A 22,320-nucleotide genomic window follows, 5' to 3' on the forward strand; every position below is an offset into this window, starting at 1 on the left:
GCACAGGCTTTTTCTCTAGTTGCGGCGAGCAGGGGCTACTCTTCTTTGCGGTGCACGGGCTTCTCATTGGGTGGCTTCTATTGTTGCAGAGCACGGGCTCTAGGTGCGCGGGCTTCAGTAGTTGTGGCACTCAGGCTCAGTAGTTGTGGCTCACAGGCTCTAGAGCGCAGGCTCAGTAGTTGTGGCACACAGTCTTAGTTGCTCTGCAGCATATGGGATCTTCCCAGACCAGGGCTTGAACCCGTGTCCCCTGCATTGGCAGGCGGATTCTTGACCACTGCACCACCAGGGAAGCCCTAAAGATTTTTTTTGACATGGACCATTTTTAGTCTTTATTGAATCTGTTAAAATATTGCTTCTGGGCTTCCCTGGTGGTGCAGTGGTTGAGAGTCCGCCTGCCAATGCAGGGGACACGGGTTCATGCCCTGGTCTGGGAAGATCCCACATGCCGCGGAGTGGCTGGGCCCGTGAGCCATGGCCACTAAGCCTGCGCGTCCGGAGCCTGTGCTCCGCAACGGGAGAGGCCACAGCAGTGAGAGACCCGCGTACCACAAAAAAAAAAAAAAATTGCTTCTATTTTATATTTTGGTTTTTTGGCCACGAGGCATGTGGGAACTTAGCTCCCCGAGGATCAAATCTGCACCCCCTTCATTAGAAGGCGAAGTCTTAACCACTGGACCGCCAGAGAAGTCCCAATTTTTGCTATTTTTAGTTGAAGACCTTGAGACCCAAAAATTTCAAGTAACTCAGTCCCTAAGGTCATACGACTACTAAGGGATTAACCTGAGATTCCAACCCATGTCTTTTTGGTTCCAAAGCCAATATGCCACTATACTATGCCATCTCTTAATAACACTAATGATTTCAATTATTTTTACAATCACTTCCAAACTTTCAAATTCGTAAGTGTAAGAAAAGCCATGTTCTAGTAAGATAAATCTAGTGGTAACATGCAGGATGAATTGGAAGGGAATTAACTAGAGGTTGGGAAACCAATTAAAGATGTAATAATTTAGGCATGAGTCCATAACGGCCTGCACTAGGATGCTGGCAGTGGAAATGAAAAAGAGACAGATACGAAAGAAATTATGAAAGATGAATCAAAAGAACTTGGCGATTGCTTAACCATATGAAGTAAGAGAAAAAGAATCAAAGCTCACTTCAATTATAAGTCGATGCGACCAAGAAACAACACGAACTAAAACAGGAAAGACAAGAGTAAGATTAGAGCTTGTGGGAGAGGCAATGATAAATTTCCTGTTGTAATTATTAAAAGTAAAATGACGATGTGACCTAGATATAGGAAGGTGGCCACTTTAGAATATACAGATCTTTTAAATAAGAGTAAAAATGTCTTTCTGCTTTTCCTAATGTGGCACTAAAACTAATGAAAAGGATTTCAATTAACATATTCACATAAGAACACTGATCTCTGATTGGAGTAAATACCCTTGTATTCCTTGCTTGTAATCCCTTTCTTTTCCCAACTTGTAAAAAGTGCAATGCCTGCAAATTCCAACACCATTCATTCAAAGGAGATGGTTAATAGGTGTCAACTGTTTAGCTGGAAAGCGTATAACAGGTCCTTCATAAGAACCACAGACAATCATTTGAGTGAAAATTTATGCAAAGTAACAGATTAGTAATAGTTTTACACCAGCAGGGTTTCATGTCTCATTATTTTATACTGACTGTTAATAGAGTTTAGTATTAGAATTCGAAAAGGAACAGAAAATGGAAAGCTCTCCCCTCAAAATTTATTGTACTCTTTCAGCTATTATGCGTTTCATTACAGATTTCTACTCCAAGGCATTATTCTTTGTTTTATTTTCAAAATATGGCTCATACTTAAAAAATGGCTTTCTGGGAAACCTCTAAATTTGCATGAATTCAAATGAAACTCTGTTCTCTGTCTGCTGTCATCATTCTGTTCAGCAGCTTGTTACATATTTTATAGGGTTAGGACATGATTAACAATGGACTCCTCTACAGCATTCCACAAAACAACAAAATCAACAGTAAGGCTCAGCAAAGTAAACATCCAGAGTGCTTTTAAATATTTGGTTTTATGGTTTTTAAATGATACGTTTTAAAAGAAATGCTATAATGTAGATGAGGATGTAGCTACAGTACCATCCTGTGATTGAGGACAGCTTGATGACTGAACAGATTCTGTATGAAGAATGTTCTCTACTTAGCTTTTCAACATTCTCTTATGACATCCACTGGAACATCAAATGTCCCCCTGCATATTGCATATCATCCCAAATGGAGAGAGAAGATGATACAGGAAATTAAAGTGCTACAACTGCAGTAACTGTTACATAAATAAATCAAGTTGCTTTTTGGAAAGAGAAGACATCAGAAAATGGGATAAGTTTCAAATGGTGCAGGAATGTTGAGGATGCATTCCAAATTCAACCCTGCATTCTACAGACTCATGAAACAGAGCTATACATACCAGGTCATGCATCAGCAGGACAAAAAGTGGTTTCCCTTTGTTGAGGGAGGTAATAGAAAAATAAATGCTGGGAAGTTTTCAAAGGAGATCAAAAGGTGCAGTCACTAATGACTCAAATGTACTTCAAAATGGAAATTCTTCAAGCAAGTAGGTCTGGGTTTCAAGTAATTAACCTAACATTTACACAATGGATTGTGACAAAATATAATGAAGTTAGCGTACAAAACACTGCCTGATAAATGTTAACTCAGTGTTCATATCCTCTGGTGGACACAGCTGTTTTATTAAAGATGAGCACGGAGTATTAAAAATTGGGGGAAACACTGTATTATGTACCTTCTTAGTCTAATTATTTTTGAGGTTAAAGAGTTTACAGTTCGTTCACATACGGAATGTTGATCATAAAGCACTAAAAATCATCCTGCTCTTACAAAAATATAAGTTTAAAAAATATCTTTCCACAAGTAGTTTTAAAAAGCATCATTTCTATAAACTTATTTCCCAGAAATAATAATGCAAGTTCATGATAAGAAAATAAAAACCTCATTCATTTAACAAAAGCTAATAAAAAATGAGAAGAATCAACACAGCATTACCAGCTCAAAGAATATCACTGTCATACAGGATGCCTGAGGGAAACCAACACTTCCTGGAACCAGATACCTCTTTTCTGCAAAGAAGATAAAAACTGAATTTTGTTGGTCTGATAGTAAATGAACCAGCATGATGAAACAATAAAAACAAAATCAAGGTTTACCCAATACTTAGAGTAATGTTTATGATCTTTTTGTTTTTAAGTTTATTTTAAAGTTAATAGACAGTTAAATTCACTCTTTTTTGGTGTATTGTTCTAAGAATTTAAAAAACTGCCACCACAGCAATCACAGAACAGTTCCATCACCCCTGAAACATGTCCTTGTGCTGACTCTTTGCAGTGAAACCTTCCTCCAACCTCTAACCCTGGCAACCACTGATCTGTTTTCCATTGCCATAGTTTTGCTTTCTACAGAATGACATACGAATGCAATCATATAGTATGTAGGCTTTTGAATCTTGTTTCTTTCACTTAGAAAAAACAGATGAGATTTATCCATGCCGTTGTGTCTATCAGTCACCTGTTCCTTCTTCACTGCCGAATAGTAGACCATAACATAGATGTACCATGATTTGTTTAGTCATTCACCAACTGAAGGGGTATCTGGGTTATACCCAGTTTTTGTAAATTATTAATAAAGTTGGCATAAAAATTCTTATTCAGATTTTTGTGTGGAATGGCTGGGTCATATTTAAATGTATCTTTATAAGGAACTGCCAAACTCTTTTCCAAAATGGCCATACCATTTTGCATTCCCACCAGTAATGAATGAGAATTCCAGATGCTCCCCATCCTTTCCAGGACTTAGTACTGTCAGTTTTTTTGGTTGGTGTTTTTCAAAAATCATTTTAATAGGTGTGTAGTAGTATCTTGTTACGGTTTTTGTTATCTCATTGTGGTTTTAAGTTGTATTTTCTTAATGATTAATGATGTTGAACATCTTTTCATGTGTTTACTTGCCATTTAAATCTTTTGAGCTTTTTTAAAAATTGGGTTGTCTGTTTTCTTACTGTTGAGTTTTTTTTTTTTTTTTTTTTTTTTTTTTTTGTATTACGTGGGCTTCTCACTGCTGTGGCCTCTCCCGTTGCGGAGCACAGGCTCTGGACGCGCAGGCCCAGTAGCCATGGCTCACGGGCCCAGCCGCTCCGCGGCATGTGGGATCCTCCCAGACCGGGGCACGAACCCGCGTCCCCTGCATCGGCAGGCGGACTCTCAACCACTGCGCCACCAGGGAAGCCCTACTGTTGAGTTTTGAGGGTTCTTTATATATTCTGGTTACAAGTCCTGTGCCACATATGTGACTTCAAATTTTTTCTCCCCTCTGTAGTCTTTTTTTACATGTCTTCTCAAATACCAGCTGTTTTATTTATCATTCCCCTGGCTCAGTTTGTCATAGTCTTTTACTAAATTATCTGACATGGTATTATAATAATCACTTTGAAGGAAATAAAGTAATATGATAAAGATAGGGTTATCATGAAAGGCTCCCTGAGAAGGTGACATTTGAGCTGAGATCCAAATAAGAAGCCAAAGAGAAGAATAGACAGCCAGAGAGAAAAACAAGGCAAGCATTCTTTCTTGAGAAAGAGCTTGGCAAGTGCAAGGAAAAGAAGGTAGGCCATCATGGCTAGAAACCACTGAGGGAGGCAGTGAAGATGAAGATAAAGATGAAGATAAAGAAGTAGAGGCAGGGACCAAACCACGTAAAGTCTTACAGACCTTGGAGAAGTTTAAAGATGAGATAACATTGAAGAGTTTTAAGCAAACAAGGTAATTTAATCTTCCTTAACTTTAAGATTTGTCTGGCTACCACATGAAGAATTAATTGTAGGGGTAACAAGGAGAGCAGTTAGAGGTCTCTACAGTGCAGGTAAGAAATGATGTTCATGTTAACTGGAGTGGTGGCAGTGCAGAATGACTGCAGTAGATACAACATGTATTTTAGAGTTGAAACCACTAGTACTCTCCAATGGACTGAAATGTGAAGAAAAGGGGAAGAATCAAAGATGACTCCTAGGCTTGAGAACCAAGATAAAATGATAAATGGATAATGGTGCCATTTACTGTGATGGAGAACTGATTGGAAGAGTGAAAAATCAAGAGTTTTATTTGTGACATGTTAAGTTTGAGATGTCTAAGAGATACCCAAGTAGAGATTTCAAGTCAATAGTTGGAGGACAATAGAGAGGCCTGGACCAGAGAGATAAATTTGAGAGCTAGAAGCATATACATGTATGAGAAAGCAGAGTATAGATAGAGAAAAGAGGGGAGTTCAGGATAAAGCCCTTAAGCATTTCAATGTTATACTGAAATATCAGTTTACTTGTCTCTCTCCCCTAACTGGCCTGTAAGTTTTTAAAGTCACAGATCACTTCTTTTTCATAACTGTATTTAACACATCTTGCTACCTGATACTTAACAAGTGCTCAGTAAGTGCTTGTGGAATTCTCTTGTGAGGAAAGATGACATCAGGATGTTCAAGGTATACTGCGGTAGTAAAGATAAGCAACTCTAAGGAGACTGTAGTCCCAGAATGGAAGCTTCAAGTGCCATATTTTGCAGTGTACCTGACAGACAACTAGTATCTCAAGCAAAAAGGGGCTCTTCAAAACGGTAGATTAAATTATTTGTTTTCAAGTAAAAGAAGTCGATTTTTTTAAATTTCTGAGATACACATTTTAAAGTAATAACTAGAACTATGACTTATAACACTATACCAGAACATATAAGATTTTTAGAAATTTCATGTAATGTCTGAAACATTTATATTAACGTATTTCCATACAAATAACCCAGAGAAAGTTTAGTATTAGTTGTTTTTGTTTGTCTGTTTTTTTATACTGTAGGTTCTTATTAGTCATCAATTTTATACACATCAGTGTATACATGTCAATCCCAATCGCCCAATTCAGCACACCACCATCCCCACCCCACTGCGGTTTACCCCCTTGGTGTCCATACGTTTGTTCTCTACATCTGTGTCTCAATTTCTGCCCTGCAAACCGGTACATCTGTACCATTTTTCTAGGTTCCACATACATGCGTTAACATACGATATTTGTTTTTCTCTTTCTGACTTACTTCACTCTGTATGACAGTCTCTAGATCCATCCACGTCTCAACAAATGACTCAATTTCGTTCCCTTTTATGGCTGAGTAATATTCCATTGTATATATGTACCACATCTTCTTTATCCATTCGTCTGTCGATGGGCATTTAGGTTGCTTCCATGACCTGGCTATTGTAAATAGTGCTGCAATGAATATTGGGGTGGATGTGTCTTTTTGAATTGTGGTTTTCTCTGGGTATATGCCCAGTAGTGGGATTGCTGTATCATATGGTAATTCTATTTTTAGTTTTCTAAAAAAACCTCCATACTGTTCTCCATAGTGGCTGTATCAATTTACATTCCCACCAACAGTGCAAGAGGGTTCCCTTTTCTCCACACCCTCTCCAGCTTTTGTTGTTTGTAGATTTCCTGATGATGCCCATTCTAACTGGTGTGAGGTGATACCTCATTGTAGTTTTGATTTGCATTTCTCTAATAATTAGTGATGTTGAGCAGCTTTCCATGTGCTTCTTGGCCATCTGTATGTCTTCTCTGGAGAAACGTCTATTCAGGTCTTCTGCCCATTTTTGGATTGGGTTGTTTGTTTCTTTAATATTGAGCTGCATGAGCTGTTTATATATTTTGGAGATTAATCCTCTGCCCATTGATTCGTTTGCGAATATTTTCTCCCATTCAGAAAGTTGTCTTTTGGTCTTGTTTATGGTTTCCTTTGCTGTGCAAAAGCTTTGAAGTTTCATTAGGTCCCATTTGTTTATTTTTGTTTTAATTTCCATTACTCTAGGAGGTGGATCAAAAAAGATCTTGCTGTGATTTATGTCAAAGAGTGCTCTTCCTATGTTTTCCTCTAAGAGTTTTATAGTGTCCGGTCTTACATTCACGTCTCGAATCCATTTTGAGTTTATTTTTGTGTATGGTGTTAGGGAGTGTTCTAATTTCATTCTTTTACATGTAGCTGTCCAGTTTTCCCAGCACCACTTATTGAAGAGACTGTCTTTTCTCCATTGTATATCTTTGCCTCATTTATCATAGATTAGTTGACCATAGGTGTGTGGGTTTACCTCTGGGCTTTCAATCTTGTTCCATTGATCTATGTTTCTGTTTTTGTGCCAGTACCATATTGTCTTGATTACTGTAGTTTTGTAATCTAGTCTGAAGTCAGGGAGTCTGATTCCTCCAGCTCCGTTTTCTTCCCTCAAGCCTGCTTTGGCTATTCGGTGTCTTTTGTGTCTCCATACAAATTTTGAGATGATTTGTTCTAGTTCCATAAAAAATGCCATTGGTAATTTGATAGGGATTGCATTGAATCTGTAGATTGCTTTGGGTAGTACAGTCATTTTTCACAATATTGATTCTTCCAATCCAAGAACATGGTGTATCTCTCCATCTGTTGCTATCATCTTTAATTTCTTTCATCAGTGTCTTATAGTTTTCTGCTACAGGTCTCTTGTTTCCCTAGGTAGGTTTATTCCTAGGTATTTTATTCTTTTTGTTTCAGTGGTAAGTGGGAGTGTTTTCTTAATTCCTCTCTCAGATTTTTCATCATTAGTGTATAGGAATGCAAGAGATTTCTGTGCATTAATTTTGTATCCTGCTACTTTACCAAACTCATTGATTAGCTCTAGTAGTTTTCTGGTGGCATTTTTAGGATTCTCTATGCATAGTATCATGTCGTCTGCAAACAGTGACAGTTTTACTTCTTTTCCAATTTGTATTCCTTTTGTTTCTTTTTCTTCTCTGATTGCCGTGGCTAGGACTTCCAAAACTATGTTGAATAAGAGTGGTGAGACTGGACATCCTTGTCTCGTTCCTGATCTTAGAGGAAATGCTTTCAGTTTTTCACCATTGAGAATGATGTTTGCTGTGGGCTTTTCATCTATGGCCTTTATTATGTTGAGGTAGGTTCCCTCTGTGCCCACTTTCTGGAGAGTTTTTATCATAAATGGGTGTTGAATTTTGTCAAAAGCTTTTTCTGCATCTATTGAGATGATCATATGGTTTTTCTTCTTCAATTTGTTAATATGGTGTATCACATTGAGTGATTTGCATATACTAAAGAATACTTCCATCCCTGGGATAAATCCCACTTGATCATGGTGTATCATCCTTTTAATGTGTTGTTGGATTCTGTTTGCTAGTATTTTGTTGCGGATTTTTGCATCTATATTCATCAGTGATATTGATCTGTAATTTTCTTTTTTTGTAGTATCTTTGTCTGGTTTTGGTATCAGGGTGATGGTGGCCTCATAGAATGAGTTTGGGAGTGTTCCTTCCTCTGCAATTTTTTGGAAGAGTTTGAGAAGGATGGGTGTTAGCTCTTCTCTAAATGTTTGACACAATTCACCTGTGAAGCCATCTGGTCCTGGACTTTTGTTTCTTGGAAGATTTTTAATCACAGTTTCAATTTCATTACTTGTGATTGGTCTGTTCAAATTTTCTGTTTCTTCCTGGTTCAATCTTGGAAGGTTATACCTTTCTAAGAACTTGTCCATTTCTTCCAGGTTGTCCATTTTATTGGCATAGAGTTGTAGTAGTCTCCTAGGATGCTTTGTATTTCTGCAGTGTCTGTTGTAACTTCTCCTTTTTCATTTCTAATTTTATTGATTTGAGTCCTCTCCCTCTTTCTCTTGAGGAGTCTGGCTAATGGTTTATCAATTTTGTTTATCTTCTCAAAGAACCAGCTTTTAGTTTTATTGATCTTTGCTATTGTTTTCTTTGTTTCTATTTCATTTATTTCTGCTCTGATCTTTATGATTTCTTTCCTTCTGCTAACTTTGGCGTTTGTTCTTCTTTCTCTAGTTCCTTTAGTTCTAAGGTTAGATTGTTTACTTGAGATTTTTCTTGTTTCTTGAGGTAGGCTTGTATAGCTATAAACTTCCCTCTTAGAACTGCTTTTGCTGTATCCCATAGGTTTTGGATCATCGTGTTTTCATTGTCATTTGTCTCTAGGTATTTTTTGATTTCCTCTTTGATTTCTTCAGTGATCTCTTGGTTATTCAGGTATGTATTGTTTAGCCTCCATGTGTTTGTGTTTTTTAAGTTTTTTTTCCCTGTAATTCATTTCTAATCTCATAGCGTTGTGGTCAAAAAAAGATGCTTGATATGATTTCAATTCTCTTAAATTTACTGAGCCTTGATTTGTGACCCAAGATGTGATCTATCCTGGAGAATACTCCATGCGCACTTGAGAAGAAAGTGTAATCTGCTGATTTTGGATGGAATGTCTTATAAATATCAATTAAATCTATCTGGTCTATTGTGTCATTTAAAGCTTGTGTTTCCTTATTTATTTTCATTTTGGATGATCTGTCCATTGGTGTAAGTGAGGTGTTAAAGTCCCCCACTATTATTGTGTTAGTGTCGATTTCCTCTTTTATAGCTGTTAGTAGTTGCCTTATGTATTGAGGTGCTCCTATGTTGGGTGCATATATATTTATAATTGTTATATCTTCTTCTTGGATTGATCCCTTGATCATTATGTAGTGTCCTTCCTTGTCTCTTGTAACATTCTTTATTTTAAAGGCTATTTTATCTGATATGAGTATAGCTACTCCAGCTTTCTTTTGATTTCCATTTGCATGGAATATCTTTTACCATCCCCTATCAGTCTGTGTGAGTCCCTAGGTCTGAAGTGGGTCTCTTGTAGACAGCATATATATGGATCTTGTTTTTGTATCCATTCAGCAAGCCTGTGTCTTTTGGCTGGAGCATTAATCCATTCATGTTTAAGGTAATTATCGATATGTATGTTCCTGTGACCATTTACTTAATTGTTTTGGGTTTGTTTTTGTAGATCCTTTTCTTCTCTTGTGTTTCCCACTTAGAGAAGTTCCTTTAGCATTTGTTGTACAGCTGGTTTGGTGGTGCTGAATTCTCTTAGTCTTTGCTTGTCTGTAAAATTTTTGATTTCTCCATCAAATCTGAATGAGATACTTGGTAGAGTAATCTTGTTTGTAGGTTCTTTTCTTTCATCACTTTAAGTATATCATGCAACTCCCTTCTGGCTTGTAGTGTTTCTGCTGAGAAATCAGCTGTTAATTTAACCTTATGGGAGTTCCCTTGTATGTTATTTTTCGTTTTTCCCTTGCTGCTTTCAGTAATTTTTCTTTGTCTTTAAATTTTGTCAATTTGATTACTATGTGTCTTGGCGTGTTTCTCCTTGGGTTTATCCTGTATGGGACTCACTGCACTTCCTGGAGTTGGGTGACTATATCCTTTCCCATGTTAGGGAAGTTTTCAACTATAATCTCTTCAAATATTTTCTCTGGTCCTTTCTCTCTCTCTTCTCCTTCTGGGATCCCTGTAATGTGAATGTTGTTTTGTTTAATGTTGTCCCAGCGGTCTCTTAGGCTGTCTTCATTTCTTTTCATTCTTTTTTCTTTATTCTGTTCCGCAGCAGTGAATTCCACCATTCTGTCTTCCAGGTCACTTATCCGTTCTTCTGCCTCAGTTATTCTGCTATTGATTCCTTCTAGTGTAGTTTTCATTTCAGTTATTGTATTGTTCATCTCTGTTTGTTTGTTCTTTAATTCTTCTAGGTCTTTGTTCAACATTTCTTGCATCTTCTCGATCTTTGCCTCCATTGTTTTTCCTAGGTCCTGGATCATCTTCACTATCATTATTCTGAATTCTTTTTCTGGAAGGCTGCCTATCTCCACTTCATTTAGTTGTTTTTCTGGGGTTTTATCTTGTTTCTTCATCTGGTACATAGCCCTCTGCGTTTTCATCTTGTCTTTCTCTGAATGTGCTGTTTGTTCCACAGGCTGCAGGATTGTAGTTGTTGCTTCTGCTCTCTGCCCTCTGGTGGATGAGGCTATCTAAGAGGCTTGATGGGAGGGACTGGTGGTGGGTAGAGGTGACTGTTGCTCCGGTGGGCAGAGCTCAGTAAAACTTTAATCCACTTGACTGTTGATGGGTGGGGCTGGGTTCCCTCCCTCTTGGTTGTTTGGCCTGAGGCAACCCAACACTGGAGCCTACCTGGGCTCTTTGGTGGGGCTAATGAGAAGACTCTGGGAGGGCTCACGCCAAGGAGAACTTCTGCTGCCAGTGTCCTTGTCCCCACGTGAGCCACAACCCCCCCCCCAACGCCTCTGCAGGAGACCCTCCAACACTAGCAGGTAGGTCTGGTTCAGTCTCCCCTCTGGGTTCACTGCTCCTTCCCCTGTGTTCCGATGCACACACTACTTTGTGTGTGCCCTCCAAGAGTGGAGTCTCTGTTTCCACCAGTCCTGTCGAAGTCCTGCAATCAATTTCCACTAGGCTTCAAAGTCTGATTCTCTAGGAATTCCTCCCCCCGTTGCCGGACCCCCAGGTTGGGAAGCCTGACGTGGGGCTCAAAACCTTCACTCCAGTGGGTGGATTTCTGTGGTATAAGTGTTCTCCATTCTGTGAGTCACCCACCCAGCAGTTACGGGATTTGATTTTACTGTGATTGCGCCCCTCCTACTGTCTCATTGTGGCTTCTCCTTTGTCTTTGAATGTGGGGTATCTTTTTTTGTGAGTTCCAGTGTCTTCCTGTCGGTGACTGTCCAGCAGCTAGTTGTGATTCTGGTGTTCTCGCAAGAGGGAGTGAGAGCACGTCCTTCTACTCCGCCAACTTGGTTCCTCTCCACAGATTCCTTTCATAACCCCACTCCAAGGAGAAGTGTGGGAAGCAGGCATCTCAGGATGAGCAGGGGTCCCTGGTCCGGCTCTGGGTCTCCTGATAGGTATGAGCAGGAAGTGGCCCTCTGCTCCAGCAGCATCCGTCTGGAACAGCTCCAGTCAGTCCTACAGCCAAGGGCCTTCAGGTTCCACTCAGAAGTCGATTTTTAAGTGGAATTTTTGTGAGGATTCTCTTTTCTACTACTTTTTAGTTTCCTATCTGCAAAATAATAATGAGTTCTTTCTCTTTGAGTTACCAAGTTAATAGGTCAGATGAACGGGCTGAAACTGATACTGAATATCTTTCGAGTTGATGGTCTGAATATAAATAATCTCCTTGGCTTTCCCAAGAATGCAAAGAGACTCTAATAGTCCCTGCCACTGCACCCTAGATTCCGTCTATATTTGATTTGTCCCCTCAAAACACTTGGGAAATAGCCTAAGTAAAAGCTCAAGATACTTCTATCATAATATAAGATTTTCCTCTTCAATGGTTTACCTTTATTGGAGGAAAAAGCAACATCACAACTCAGCAAAAACTGGGACTGAGATATCCCTAACAGGAGAAACTCCTAATCAAAGAAGGCTGAAATCACTCTAGCTGTTTTCAAAATACATTTTGAGTTCTTATTGTAGCCACATATTTCTGTGCAAACACACACACACACACGCACACACACACACACACACACACACACCAGTCTCACTTTGTGGTCCAAAGCAAGGTCATTTTGATTATTTGGAAAGTGGAAACTGGCAATTTACTACTTATATGAATAATGGTAAACTGAAGAATGTAATGATTCTCTTCTACCCCCTTCCTTATTAAAAAATGAGAACACATAAAAAATTTATGTGATATAAAAAGGCCATCTTACAAGCATCTTTACCAGTTGGATACTTTAATTATTTAACATTAAACTTTCTATTAAAGGTACTATTTCAAAGGTGCCAGGCAAAGTGAAGTTCATGTTATGTAAAAATTTGACCATCCTTCTGTAGCAAAGACATTTACTTATGACTGAATATCCATGGACTTCCCCCCAGTTCTCCAGCTACTCTGCAGTTAAGTGGAGCCATATTACTGGTTCTGGTCAGTGTGCTGTGAGTGAAAGAACATGTCACTTTTATGCTGAAAAAAGGCTAGTGTGTGTGGTTCTCCAACTCTCCCTTCCCCTTCTGCAATGATCAAGGAGGCCACATGTTCCAGCTGGTACAGCTCTGAGACAGTGGAGCTTCCATCAGTCTCAGTACTGGAGAGACTATGTGAAACTGAATATCTGACCTATGGTAGATGTGTAACATCAACAAAAACCAGATATTTGTTATACAAGGTTACTGAGACTTTGATTTTGTTGTTGTCACAACACAGCTTAGCCTATCCTTATTAATACACCTTCATGGTTGAAAATTGCACTTATAATTATGGATAATCTGGAGGAGATAAGTTCAGAGAATAATTTTGGTCAAAGAACCCATTATGCACTGTACAAATGTACATTTAATTTGAAAGTATAGTTATTTGCAAAGACTAATTCTTTAAAAGTAGAGGTTAGCATGTAGTCTTTGATTTTAAACGAGCCATTTTATTTCCTATTGTTTCCTCCTGAGTTGGTTTGCATATTGTGGTTTGCAACATTCCATGGACAAAGTTATACCTTTGTGCGGTCTCATTTGTTTCATCATTTTTAGGGGATCATTTCAAGCTAGCTTATGATATAGGTATCAACTAAAAGTCCAACTGAAACAGCCTATTTCATAGAGTCAATGCTAACATAATTACTTCAGAGAGATAATCTGTTTGCTTACACTTTAACACATAGTTAAGAGACTTCTCATTAAAACCCTCAACTTCCAAGGGTCTATATCTAAATTTTATACAGTAAGAAAATGGAAATGATCTTATTTCTACATGAGTTTCCCCACGTATTTAAGTTTTGTGTTTTCTTCCTTTCCAACTTAGTAATATCACAGCAATCATCAAATAGCTGGATCCAAGAAATGATAAAACCAGTCGCCCCTTATGTCATTTCTACCCAGGAAGCTGACAATACATTGCTATTTGTTTTTTGGTTGGTAACAACATTAGTCTGAACATCATTATGCACACCGCAGTTGCATATTTATTTCTCCTTCCAAGAGAAAAGAAAAAGGAATTTACTACTGTAATATAAAAACAATGGGGCACTTTAAACTAATAGCTAGTGAATTTATAATAAACAAGAAGAACTGTTTCTTCATATACCATATAGAGACTCAGCCAATCCTTGGAATTTGTTACTAATTATTTCATAGTCGAGGCTATTTTGTTTAAAGCTGGATAACTTAATAATTAATGAAAACTTTCATTTTTGTCACCTACCTATAAAGGTAATTAAATGTTGTGCTTTAGGAAATCACTTCCCTAACCCGGACTAGGTCTTTCACCCTCACTCTGTTCACCTTCTGGAGTGAAGGAAATAACACAGTAAGTTTTATAGCCACATACCTCATTGTTTCCATTAGGAATACTTCAAGCAAGCTGAAATCACGCTCAAGTCCTAAAAATCTCTTCCAGGTTGGCAAAAACTCTGAGCTTCATAATTCCATTCCCCTTTTAAAGGAAAGTGGTTTTGTTTGCTTTTGACCACTTTACTGAGGTTTTATGGAAACAAACTGCATATTTTCGCAGTGTAAAATTTGATAATTTGATATATGAAACCATCACTATAATCAAGATAATGAACATACTCACTGTCCCCCAAAGTTTCCTTGGGTCCCTTTGTAACTGTTCCCTTCCATTTCTCCCCCCACACCTCTGTTCCCAAACTGTAGTACTTTCTGACACTATAGATTATCTTGAATTTTCTAAAATTTTATATAAATGGAATTATACAGTACGTACTCTTTTATTTGGCTTATTTCACTTGTTAATGCCCCACAGTTAAAAAGAACGACCACAAAGAGCCAACTATGCTTTCCTAAATAATACAGCCACTTAAGCTATAGCCAATCAAATAATTTCCATGCCTTGCTTCCATGTATCCTCTAGAAAAACCCTGTCCCTAGCTCCTGTTGGTGGAGCACTCCTAACCACTTCTGGTTTGGCACTACTCAACTGGAACCTATGTTTGCTCAAATAACTCAAAAAATTTAACGTTCCTCAGTCTATCTTTTAACACGCTCAACATAATTATTTTTAGGTCCATCCATGTTGTTGCATGTACCAATAGTTCATTCTTTTTTATCACTGAGTAGTACTCTATTGCATGGATGCATCACAATTTATTTCTCCATTTATCTGTTGATGAACATTAGGGTAGTTTGCAGTTTTTGATATTACAAATGAAGCTGCTATGAGGTCTTTGTATGGATATATGCTTTCATTTTTCTTGGGTAAATACCTATTTGTGGAATGTCTGAATCATATGGTTGGTGTGTGTTTAACATTTTTAAAAGTTGCCAATTTAGGAATTGACAAACTGTTTTCCATTATGGTTATACCAACTTACAGTCTCACCAGCAGGGTAGGAGAGTATGAGAGTTACAGTTCTTTCACATCTTCACCAGCACTTCATATGATCAGTCTTTTAAATCTCATTTTGGTTTTAATTTGCACTTCCCTAATGACAAATGATAGTGAGCATTTTTTCATGGGCTTATTTGCCATTCATATATCCTGTTTGGTGAACTATCTATTGAAATCTTTTGCCCTTTTACTCTTGGGTTTTTTTGCTTGTTTCAGTTGTTGAGTTACAAGTATTCTTTACATACTCTGAATGCAAATTCTTTATCAGAGATATGATTTGCAAATATTTTCCCCCAGTTTGTGGCTCATCTTTTCATTGTCTTAATAGTGGCTTTAGAGGAGCCAAAGTTTTTACATTTGATAAAGTCTAGTTCATCAAAAAAATTTTTGTTAATGAATCATGCTTTTGGTGCTGTATCTAAAAAACCTTTGCCTGAGCCAAGATCACAAAGGTTATGATTTGTTCTAGAAGTTTTCTAATTTTAGTTTTTACATTTAGATCAATGATACTTTGAATTAATTTTTATCTATCATACAAGGTATGAGCTGAAGTCTTTGTTTATTTTTTTTGGGGGGCATATGGATATCTATTTGTTCCAACGTCATTTGTTGAAAACTTTCCCTTCTCCACTGAATTGCCTTGCACCCCTGTTGAAAATTAAGTTGTCCATAATTACGTGGGTCTACTTACAGACTTTCTCTTCTAACAGATTTAATCTGTCAATTTTTACACCAATATCATACTCTCTTGATTTACAATAAGTCTTTTTTTCTTAGTATTTATTTATTTATTTGGCTGCGCCAAGTCTAAGTTGCAGCACGTGGGATCTGGTTCCCTGACCAGGGATTGAACCCAGGCCCCCTGCATCAGGAGTGTGGAATCTTAACCACTGGACCACCAGAGAAGTCCCTACAATAAGTCTTAAAATCGGGTAGTGTTAGGTCTCTAATTTTGTTCTTTTTCAAAGCTGTTCTGATTAGTCTAGCTTCTTTACATTTCCATATGAATTTTAGAATTTCTTCAAAAGTCCTGCTGGGATTTTTATTGGGATTTTGTTGAATCTACTGGTCAATATGAAAACTGACATCCTAACAATACTGAATCTTCTGACCTGTATATCTCTCCATTTATTTAGGTCTTTAATTTCTCTCAGCATTGTTTTGTAGTTTTCAGTGTCTCATACATCTTTTGTCATTTTTCCCCTAAGTATTTCAAATTTTTGACGCTATTGTAAATGGTATTGTTTTAAATTTGTTATTGCCAATTGTTTGTAGGTATTATACAGAAATACAATTGATTTTCGTACAATGATCTTGTATCATGCACTCTTCCTAAACTCATTTATTAGTTTTACTGACTTTTTTTGTAGATTTCATTGGATTTACTACATAGATGATGATGTTGTCTGAGAATAAAAACAGTTTTACTTCTTCCTTTCCAATCTGAATGTCTTTTTTTTTTAAAATAAATTTATTTATTTATTTATTATTTTTGGCTGTGTTGGGTCTTCGTTGCTGCGCAAGGTCTTTCTCTAGTTGCAGCAAGCGGGGGCTATTCTTCATTGTGGTGCGTGGGCTTCTCATTATGGTGGCTTATCTTGTTGCGGAGCATGGGCTCTAGACACGTGGGCTTAAGTAGTTGTGGCTCACGGGCTCTAGAGCACAGGCTTAGTAGTTGAAGCACACGGGCTTAGTGGTATCTCCCCGGACCAGGGCTCGAACCCGTGTCCCTGGCATTGGCAGGTGGATTCTTAACCACTGTGCTACTAGGGAAGTCCCTGAATGACTTTTGTTTCTCTTCTTGCCTTACTGCACTAGGTAGAACTTCCAGTACAATGCTAAATGGGAGTCATAAGAATAGACATTGCTGACTTATTTCTGATGTTGGGAGAAAGCATTCAGTCTTTCACCAGTAAGTATTATGTGAGCTGTATACTTTCCATAGAAGCCCTTTATCAGTTTGAGAAAGTTCTCTTCTATTCCTAGTTTGCTAGGAGTATTAGGAATGGATGTTGGACTTTGTAAAACTTTTTCTGCCTCTATTGAAATGATCAGATGATTTTTCAATTTTAGTTTGTTAATATGGTGAATTATATTTAATTGATTTTTGAATGTTACACTAGGCTTGCATTCCTGTGACGAACCTTACCTGATTATGATGTATTGCTCTTTTAACGCATTGTTGGATTCAATTTGCTAAACTCTTAAGAACTTTTTATCTGTGTTCCATGAGGGAAAACTAGATATTGGTTTGTAGTTTTCTTTTTATGTTTATGCAGTATCTTTGTCCATTTTGGTATTAGGCCTCACAGATGAATTGGGAAATATTCCTTTTTGTTCCAATTTTTCTAGAAAACTTTATGTAGAATCTGTATCATTTCCTCCTTAAATGTGCATTAGAATTCACCAGTAAAGCTATTTAGGCCTGGAGTTTCTTTGTGAGAAGGTTTTTAGTGGCAAATTTTAGTTTTTTTAATAGATATATGGCTATTCTGTTTATTTATTTCATCCTGAGAGACCTAGGCAGTTTTTGTCTTTCAACAAATTTGTCCATTTCAACTAAATTGTCTGATTTATTAGCACAAAACTTTTAATAACATTCTCTTATTATTCTTTTAACATCTGTAGAATCTATGGTAATGTCAACCTCTTCCAAGTTGATTATAACTCTGAGCTCCACACTTCCTTTTCCTTCTTGAATAAGGCAAAGTTGTTTTTTGGTTTGCTTTTGTTGGTTGTTTTGTGGTCCTGAACTATAACTTCAAAATATTTTTCTATGGGTATAATTCAGTTATGGAAGTGGATAAAGTATTTTAATTGGGGTATATACTTCCTTCATAAATGGTTCAATATTTTTTAAAACCACAAAAATCACAGCCAAAGAGCCAAAGGCAAAGGTGTGTGGTAGGGTAGTACTAAGACCCAAAAGAAAGGTCACACTGAATGAACAGAGTTAGGAAGAAATTCCTGTCATTCATTTAAATATCTGGCATTTTCCAGTCATATTTTAAAGAAAGAAGAAAATCCCTGAAATCCGGAATACTCCTAACACCCTTGATGAGCTGTATTATTGATAAATAAAAACACCAAAATTCAAGAACAACAGTAACAAATCGATGCATAACCAAACATACTTACAGAATCCAGTACATTTCAGTCAATAAATCAGGGAACACTTACATTAGGATGTGCTAATGAGAGAGTTGATTAAACCTAAATGCAAATAAAAGCTTTTCCTATTTGTGGTCTTGAATTAAGAAAAAAAAGATTACAGAATCAGAAAAAGTTATGAAGACAGTCCCAAAACCACACATAGAGAGAAAGCTATGGAAAACAAGGGTCTCATTTTATTTTTGTCCCTTTTAGCTTTGGTTTCCAGAAATCGTCAGGCCCTTCTTACACTTCAAAGTTTCTCCCCCTAGACCTAGTGAAGAAAATGCTTGTCGCTTTCACAAGAACAAGCATAAAACTATTTATCTGTTTTTGAATTTATGTAGCTCCAACTACTAGCATCTCTGTATACAAATTCCCCAGTTATAAACCCAAGGTAGAAATCACAGAAATTATCTCCACCCTATCAACAGAATATCAGGCCATAACACCAACTTACATATTAATCAAGAATGTTAGGGACAGTTTAATTTATGTAACAGAAAGTTAGAGTTACAAGAATTTGACAGGCAATCTCTTCCATCCACACCCACAGCCTTAGCTTGTGCAGGGTCAACTGAAAACCTAATCTACCCTATGAAATACCACTGCACGTTCTCAACTGCCTGTTGCACAAAGCCACTTTCATAGCTTGTACTTCAGCTTCAGCATGTCCAAGAGATTCATCAACTCGTCAAAAAAGCATTCTTCTCCCTCCTCTTGACTTCTCTGTTCTGGCTCCACAATTTTCCTAAATTTCCCAAGCTTAACAACTTGATCATCTTTGACTCCTATATATTCACTCTCCATGCTCTTCCATTTAGAGAGTTTCACAGGGGTGGGAAAGGACAAGTGCATTGCAGGGATAATCAGGGAAGGCTTCCTAAAAAATATTTATATTAGGCCTTGAAAGATGCCCAGGACTTTTCAGACAGAAAGACCTAGTACAAATATTTTTTTAGGAGGGCTTCTCTGATTATCCCTACATATATTGGGTTCCTACAGCATTCTGTACTTCTGTTATCTCACTTAACACATACTGCTTTTATTAGAGTTATTTTGTACCTACCAAATTGTAAGCCCCTTCAAGGCCAGAATCATGTTTTATTCTTCTCTGTAACTCTCAGGTTCCCTAGGATAGTATTTTAAAATTCGACTTAAAGAGATTGAATCCTGTACTATACACAGTATATCATTTTAGGCCCAGAGAAGATACCCAAACATTTGGAGAATAGCCAGTGAATGAATAGCACAAACTTTGTATGTAAAACTTTAATAAAAGAACATTTATAGGGAAAACTTATAGGTAGTTTCTGTATTCCTCTTCAAAGGTTATTTAACTATCTCTCAGTAAGCAAAACTTCTCCTAGCTTTACTTCCCTAATAGCCATCCAAAATACTTAACTATGTCTTACTATGCAGGATAAATCCCAAGGATGAATTTGGGACTCAGAAGATTATCAAAGTGAAAAAAAAAATCAACTCATCCCTTAATAAGGAAATAAAATGTCAATCTTTTCAGGCCTACTAGTCTTGTTTGTATGTTTTTGGAAATTCAAAGCTGCATCCAAAAAAAAAAAAAAAAGCTTATTCAAAAATGCTGGATTAGTGGCCAGGAAATATGAGGCAAAGCAATGGATGGCCCAGCTCATCACATTCCACTGACTTTCAGCAGTGCTTCTTGATCTCTCAACTCCAAATAAAGTCTCTGAGACCTGCTTGATCATGTATCCTAAGGAATATGGAAAAGGGGCATTAGGAGGTATCAAAAAGCCCACTCTTTAAATATCCTGTCTGACTTGTGGCATCACAACCTCCTCATCTCTTAAGAAAGACTTCGTTAGAAGACCATCACCCAGGCAACATGATCATTTCATCTGAGTGATTTTAATTCAGAGCTTACAAATGATCACTCAATTTTCACCTTCAACTCCATCACCTGTACCCCATAGCCACATCTTTGCCCTTTCAATAACCTCTCACACCCACCTACATTCATTACATGTGACATACTCTTTCAGTCTTCAGACACTTGGAAGTCATACAAAATAATTTAATATTTAACTCAAAACTGTCCGTGTACACCAAATTTTAGAATTACTTCAAAATTTTATTATTGGAAGGAAACACTGCAAAATATTACCTCAGAAATCAAAAGACATTAATGTAATATCTTGTAAGCCAAATTGTTTCACCCAATACCAGTGATTTTCAGAGAGAAAGAATAGAGAGGGAAAATTTATCTACTGAGTTGTAAATTTCAATTCCTTATTAAAGACATAAATATGTTTTGTTGCCAGTAATCTTTAAGGCCTCTGTGGACTGTGTACTTTGCAGTTGTTAAATGGGCTTTGTTTTCCTTTCTATAAGAACAGAAGAAATAACCAGGGGAGGAAAGAAAATGACAAAGTGAAGAACCTGACCATGAAATGCAGTCCAGTTTTCACATTTATCATCTTGCCGAGCACAGGCCTAAGCTGAGAGGCAAGGCCAAGCTTTGATGGGAGGGCAGCCATGGTCCTGGCCACAGAATCTTCATGTAGCTAAAGGATGTCTTGGTCTTGAAAATGAAAGCATAGGTTGAAGACAGGGTGGATTATAGTTCAGGGAGTTCAGGCAGGCAATGCCTTGTCTGTGGATATAAATGTTGGCTAGGGAGTGCTCATTTTATTGTGAACTCAGGAAAAAGGCTTTTTTTGAAAAACATTTATTACTCAGATTCTATCCCACTTTTTCTTAATAACCTAGTGGTCAGCTTTTGAAAAATGCTTTACCATTTTAATGTGAACATTTTTGAAGTTTCAAAACAAAACACAACCAACAAGAGAAGAGTTGGTGGAATTTGTGTCCATGGAGAGCCAAGTCATGATAGCATTAGCCATTTAAAAGCATGATGAGCAGCCTGCTGCTAATAAAGCATCCTTCACACTCAGTCTGCCTTCAGAAGAGATGAGCTTTGGAAGACCTCCTGCCTCAGTCCAACAGGCCAAGCAAAATGCCAGTGAGTATCGATTACAACGTGCCACCTCAGAGGCCTTAAAAATCCCATTTAATTATATGATCCACTGCTTCTTCTTTAACATGCACTGAACAAAGTAGTAAATTAGAAAGAGCAGTTTTCCAAGATTCATTTGCTACATTAGAACTCTTTGGAAGTTGTTTGTAAAAACTCTTCATCACAGATGATGGCTTTTGGCACTCTGGGGAGCCATGTAAGTACAGGATGCTAAATTTCCTACCACAACATCGCTATTTTAGAAGCAAAACCAATGGCCTTAGTTTTCTGCAAATGTATTTTAAACAAGTTGTAAGAATTTTCCATTTATAAACCTGGCTATCAAATCTCAACATACCCTTGAAAGATGATAAAAACTCAGCTCTGGTGGCTTAAATGGCACTTACATCAGTCTGGTTTTGAGACACGATCATCTTTTCAACTGGTCAACAAGTACCAACTTTGGGCTCAGCAGATGATGCCCAGTGGCTATGCTGCTATCAAAGGGAGGAGGATGAATGAAGTCAGTGCACAGGCTGCCTCACCCAGAGAATCAGACCCATCAGAATGTCCAGAACAAAACTAACTCATTTAACTAGGATTTAGTCATAATGAACCTACTTCCTCTCCCTCAATTTTACTAGTGAAGGACTGGCTCAGAGCTCAGATTGAATGCTTTCAGGTAAACACTCTACGTGACTTGTAGTAACTAAAAGTTCCTCAAAATGATCCAAAGAAACTCTTCCGAAGTCTGAAACCTCTTATTCCCCAAATCATCTCCTCCAGCTCAAGGACACTTAGCGAAAGAAAACAAAAATGTCATTCCTTGGAATTACGTTTCTCCACTACCAGAAGGAAGATCTAACTTACATTATTTCTGGTCCATTTAATAAAGTTTTT

At 37.5% G+C, this 22,320-nt stretch overlaps 1 protein-coding gene across 1 annotated transcript in view; it reads right to left on the reverse strand.

Annotated features, from left to right (window-relative positions):
• The window catches only part of BTBD9 (BTB domain containing 9), a gene marked incomplete at its 3' end in the record, with an annotated part of 374,760 nt that overhangs the window by 232,368 nt on the left and 120,072 nt on the right, over positions 1 to 22,320 (reverse strand). The window lies entirely within an intron of this gene.

The sequence above is a fragment of the Hyperoodon ampullatus genome (assembly GCF_949752795.1).
Source record: "Hyperoodon ampullatus genome assembly, chromosome: 10".
Classification (NCBI taxonomy): Eukaryota; Metazoa; Chordata; class Mammalia; order Artiodactyla; family Ziphiidae; genus Hyperoodon; species Hyperoodon ampullatus.